Source organism: Colobus angolensis, unplaced genomic scaffold (assembly GCF_000951035.1).
Source record: "Colobus angolensis palliatus isolate OR3802 unplaced genomic scaffold, Cang.pa_1.0 Scaffold178, whole genome shotgun sequence".
Lineage (NCBI taxonomy): Eukaryota > Metazoa > Chordata > Mammalia > Primates > Cercopithecidae > Colobus > Colobus angolensis.
The window spans coordinates 5,104,832-5,110,860 of NW_012114910.1; the positions used below are offsets into that span (position 1 = coordinate 5,104,832).

General features: G+C 47.5%; 2 non-coding genes across 2 annotated transcripts; one reads left to right on the forward strand and one right to left on the reverse strand.

Annotated features, from left to right (window-relative positions):
• The first annotated feature begins 1,973 nt into the window (after positions 1-1,973).
• On the forward strand, positions 1,974-2,056 carry TRNAL-CAG. Its single transcript has one exon. It is a non-coding gene; the product is annotated as a tRNA-Leu (tRNA).
• A 360-nt stretch (positions 2,057-2,416) lies between these two features.
• On the reverse strand, positions 2,417-2,499 carry TRNAL-CAG. Its single transcript has one exon. It is a non-coding gene; the product is annotated as a tRNA-Leu (tRNA).
• Between the last annotated feature and the right edge of the window lie 3,530 nt (positions 2,500-6,029).

Consider the following 6,029-nt stretch of genomic DNA (forward strand, 5'->3'; position numbering starts at 1 on the left):
CTGACCTCGTGATCTGCCCACCTCAGCCTCCCAACGTGCTGGGATTACAGGCATGAGCCACCTCGCCTGGCCAAAAGGATAATTTTTAATATAAAATCATAATTCTGATATAAATATAAAATGAACACGTCAAAGATTTTATTTTAGTCATTAATTAATGGGAGGACCTGTTCAATGTTACAGCCAATTCAAAAGAGAATTCAAAGACACACATATATTGGCAATCCGGAATGCTGAAATGAATTTATAAGTAGATTGCAAAATTGGTCAATATCCACAGGACAATGATCAATTGCATTTTACCCTAACAAAATTCACCTGCATTTCTGTAAACAAGAATTATTTGGACATAAAAGTAATGAAAGGTGCAAGCCCTTATAGAATCAGACAGCTTGATGGGTGCTCCAGACAGAACACCCAGCTATCTTTTTTGCCTGTTTTCAAGTCTCTCATCAGTTTCTTGATGCATCCTCTACCCAGCATTTAACAACACCTGGACATAACTGTTCACCTGTTTCGTATCCTTCTCCTTTCGCTGCATGCCTGAATGTGTCTTGAGAGTGGAAATTCTGTTTCGTTCACAGCATCTAGAAGAGTGGCACATAGCACGTGCTTAATAAATGTTTGTTGACTTTCTTTCTAGCTTCCAGGGCAATTTGTATTTTAGAAGAGGACACAAAAGAGGTTAGTGCTAAACCTAAAGGAAAGAAATCTGGCAGTCAATGAGGGAAGGACATTTGGGACGGGGAAAGAGGAGGGCTTCATCGTCTTTCAAATAACCAGGACCTCTGCTCACCCCCAAGGGGCTGCATCCCAAGCTCCAAGCATCTAAAGGGAATCTGATCCAAGGGTGGTAAGGGCTGCTGTTCTCTGGCTGAGGCCGCTCTGTGATACCATCTCAGACAAGTCCGAGGGCACTAAGAGGTTAATGTGACCCCACAGCTCACACCGTCTGGGCCTGACCCCTGGGGACTCCAGAGTCGGCTCACAGATGTCCGAGGGTCTCGGACCCTCTCTGTCAGTGCCTGTGTACAGAGAGGGGCAGCAGCTGCCATTGTAGGAACATGAGTCATTAATGAGGGAATTCATTAATTAATGTGTAATTGTTACACACCAGGTCAGCGGCCCAGCGCCCTGAGATCCTAGAAATCACGTGGTGAAGGGCACCCTCCCGGTACGGAGGTCTTCTGGCCCCTGGAAACAGCCTGTGCGCGGCGTGCGTAAGCCTAGAGGGGGCGGAAGGGAAGAGAGGAAGATGCTGCAAGGGCCAGGAAAAGAGATGAGTCACGAAATGAGGGGATGCAGGAAAGAGGAAGCGAGGGAAGAATGAATCCACGGGATCTTCCCTGCGTACATACTGTGTGCCTGGCACGGTTTGGGCACTGTGAACACAGGAATAGGGCGGGTCTGGCTGTGCCGCTGCAGGCCTCATTCTACTCCGGAGCCTGAGGAAATGAGTTAAACACACATACAAATGTGAAGCTGCAGCTGGGGCGAGTATTTGGAAGCAGAGAGCGGTAAGAGTGCCAGGTGGCCTTGCAATAACCAGGCTTTACCTAGATTGGGCGCCAGCCCACGGAAATGTCTACAAATCAGTGCAGCTATACGGACTTGATTGCACTGTGCACAAGGGAAATGCAAGGTTGCTTGCAGATTTCAGGAATCAAAGCTGACATGAATAGTACATGTACGCATGCAGAATGAATACATTCTGGAGGCACGAATGCATGTGTATTAAAGTAATGGTCTGCGGTCTCGGCCTTCTCTAGTAGGCCTTGCGCACCCTCTGGCGTTGCCTAGGTGTATCGCGCTGACCCTCCTCGTCCCATCTCTCCACGCCCCTTGGAGCAAGTGAGTGTATCTCGCTCTACCCAACGCCGGGCGGAGAACTAGGCCTGGGTCTTTGCTGTCCGCTACGCATGCGCACATTACAGCACTTGTGAAGAGGCTTGTTGCAAACCTTTTCACCAGCAGTCAGGATGGCCGAGCGGTCTAAGGCGCTGCGTTCAGGTCGCAGTCTCCCCTGGAGGCGTGGGTTCGAATCCCACTTCTGACAGAGCTTCATTACTTTTCTCATAAAGACAGTAGATTAATGAGGTTATAATGGCTTGTGTGTATCTTCTCATAACATTTTTATTCTTTCACAAAACGAGTTTTTTCTTATTAACGAGCATTTTCTTTTTTAAAAAAGAATCTCGCTCTGTCGCCCAGGCTGGAGTGCACAGGCGGGATCCTCCCGCCTCAACCTCCTCAGAAGTAGGGAGTTTAGAATCGTACCACCACGTCCTGTCGAACTTTTTCTTCCTGACAGACTTTCATTTGACTTTGGATTGTAAAACGGACGTCCCCTGTTGGGGTGGGAAGGGTGAGAGGGATCGTCTAAGATTTCTCTTTTAAAATACCGGAAAACATCATTTGTCAGAAGTGGGATTCGAACCCACGCCTCCAGGGGAGACTGCGACCTGAACGCAGCGCCTTAGACCGCTCGGCCATCCTGACTTCCTGGGAAAGGGAAACCCTTTAGAGTCTGATGTAGTCCTTCTCATGCTTCAACGACGCTCGGGACACAGAACCCAGAGGCGGCGTCCGGGGCAGTTCTGAGTCCGGCCGACAGCTTAGGTTATCCACAACCAAACCCACCCGGTGCAGCCGAGACTCACTGCTGTTCTCAAACTGGCGCTTTCTACTGAATACACAGATAATTTAAATGGAAAATCAGTTTCCCTTACCATCAACAGAAATAAACACAATGAAAACGAAAAAACGTTGCTAAATTCTAGCCGCCTGGCCAGGCTCTGAGCCTCAAGTGGTGGTATTATTATGAACTATTACTAACACCGGTCGGATGTTTCGGGTTGTGAATGGGGCACTGGAGGAGCAGGGGGCGGGGTTTGGAGAATTATTGCTGGAAGGAGGATACTCTGTAAGGTTTTTGTCATCCGCTCTTCAGGACGGGAGGCCTTGGGTTGGGAGATCCCACTCTGCAAATGATTACCTAGGGCCTCATCCAGAAAGAGTTGGCTTTTAGACCTTTATAATAAGCCGATCGAGGGGAAAAGTTGGAGATTGTTAAGCTTGGGGAAGAGAATTATTATCTGTCTACAAAAGCCTGATACACAAGGGGTTGGGATTGTGTCTGCTTGTCCTTTTTGCTCCAAGAACTGGGGCCCGAGGTGGGGGTGCAGTGGGTGGATAGTTACAGAGGATGGGTTTGGGAGAAGAAAGAGTTTGCTGGAAAGGAAACAGGGTGACTGTATTGATAGTGATATCCCCGTCGCTGGAGGCATTCAAGATGACGATGGATGGTAACTTGGTGGAAATGCTGCCAAGGAGATTCAAGAATTTCTATTGCTGCCGTAACACGTAACTACAAATTTGGTAGCTTAAAACCATCCCATTTATTTATCTTACAGTTCTGGAGGTCAGAAGTCTAAAATGGACCACAGGGTTACATTCCTTCTGGAGGCCAGAAGGGAGAATCCATTTCCTTTCCTCTTCTAGCTGCTGGAGACCACCCACATTCTTTGGCTCCTCAGTCCACACCACTCCAACCTTTGCTGTGTCTTCACATCACCTTCTCTGACTCTGACCTTCCTGCCTAACTTCTTATAACAACCCTTGTGATTACACTGAGCCCGTCTGATAAACCAGGGTCATCACCTCATCTCCAAGTCCATTATTATTATTGTTGTTGTTATTTTGAGACGTAGTCTCACTCTGTTGCCCAGGCTGGAGTGCAGTGGCACAAACTCGGCTCACTGCAACCTCCGACTCCTTGGGTTCAAGCAATTCTCCTGCCTCAGCCTCAGTCTCCCGAGTAGCTGCGACTACAGGCACACACCACAATGCCCGGCTAATTTTTGTATTTTTAGTAGAGACAGGGTTTCGCCTTGTTGACCAGACTGGTTTTGAACTCTTGACCTCAAGTGATCTACCCGCTTCCCAAAGTGCTGGGATTACAGGCGTGAGCCACTACGCCCAGCCCAAAGCCTTAATTTAACCACAGCTGCAAACTCTCTTTTAACCATTTAAAGTAACAGAGCCACAAATTCTAGGGATTAGGATATGGTGAGGAGACTCATTATTCTAACAGTGACCTAAAGCACAATTTGATTTGGAAGATTCCATCCAGGAGTAATTTTCTGTAATATCTTTGGTCTGAGACCAACTTTCCCTACCACTTCGCTGTTCAGTCTCCCAAAGACTGCTCTGAGTTCACCTCCCCCTTCATCACAAACCTGGCTGGTGGATCCCAGAGGCCCCTGCTAAACCTTGAACAGGTTGAGAAGTACTGCGTTTGAATTCCTGCTGCGTGACCTTGGGTAGATGACTTCACCTCTCTGAGCCATATAGGAAGGAAGGGAGGAGTAGAGGCAGGGGTCCCTAACCCCTATACCGGTCCGTGACCTGTTAGGAACCAGTGGCATAGCAGGAGGTGAGCCACAGGCAAGCTAAGGAAGTTGCATCTGTATTTACAGCCACTCTCCATCGCTTGCATTGTTGCCTGAGGTCTGCCTCCTGTCAGATCCCGGCAGCATTAAATTCTCATAGCAGCGTGAACCCTATTGTGAATTGTGCATGCAAGGGATTAGGTTGTGCACTCTTTATGAGAATCTAACGTCTGATGATCTCCCATCACCTCCAGAAAGGACCATCGAGTTGCAGGAGAACAAACTCAGGCCTCCCACTGATTCTACAATATGGTGAGTTCTATAATTATTGTATTATATATTACAATGTTATAATAATAGAAATAAAGTGCATTATGAACGTAATGTGCTTGAATCATCCCAAAACCACCCTCCTAAGCCACCCCTACCTCCCCGGGAAAAATAGTCTTCCACAGAACCAGTGCCAGTTCCTGGCACCAACAATGCTGGGGACCGCTGAGTTAGGGGGACTGTAACGCCATTCATCGGTTTCTTTGGGTGTAAAAGACAGAAACCCAGCTTGCCCTCGTTTTGGCAAAAAAGGGAGATTTGTTGGCTCATGAGACAGAAGGTGGGGTGGGCAGGCAGGCTGCTGGATCTCAGGAGCCCCAGGAAGTGAGGGACTAGAACTTCTCCCACCTGTGCCCCTCTCTGCTTCTCTGGAGGCAGCTCTGGCCAGGGCCTTGTCTCTCTGTTCAACACCAAGAGGGCCACCCTCACACTCCAGATCTTTCCACTACTGGGAAACCTTCCCTGCTCACTCCCATAAATCGAGTTGTCTGGCACAGTGTCTCCCAGCTGCCTGGGTCTCCATCCAAGCACATTATCTGGGTAATCCTTTGTTTGATGGCTCTCCCTAACACCCCCCAAAACCAAACTCTGGTCACTCTGAGGCTTGGTGATTAGCCAGAGCCCTGGGACTAGCGCCTGGCACATAATAGGGCTTGGTCCATATTTGCTGTGTAATGAAAGAAATAAATAACACAATCCTAATTTACCAAAAAATAAAAATAAAAAAATAAAAAGAAAGAAAGAAAAAAAAAAGGGTTCATACCATGGAGAAATCTCAAGACAAAGAGTTAAGTGAAAAAAGTTAAGTAGAAACCAGAAACGGGCTGGGTACAGTGGCTCACAACTGTAATCCCAGCACTTTGGGAGGCTGAGGCGGGTGGATCACTTGAGGTCAGGAGTTTGAGACCAGTCTGGCTAACATGGTGAAATCCCCTCTCGACTGAAAATACAAAAATTAGCCAGGCATGGTGGCGCATGCCTATAATCCCAACTACTCGGGAGGCTGAGGCAGGAGAATCGCTTGAACCCAGAAGGCAGAGGTTGCAATGAACAAAGATTGTGCCACTGAACTCCAGCCTGGGCAGCAGAGTGAGACTCCATCTCAAAAAGTAAAAAATAAATACATAAATACAATCTTATCAGGTGATCAAGGTCAACATCAACAGTGATAGGTTCCATTGATAGTAGGTATCCTTGAGTGGCACTTTACCTCTGTAGCCTTCCTTCCAAAAATGCATTACTCTAAGTCTAATCATGAGAAAATAATATCAGACAAATCTCAATTGAGGAACATCCTACAAAACCCCT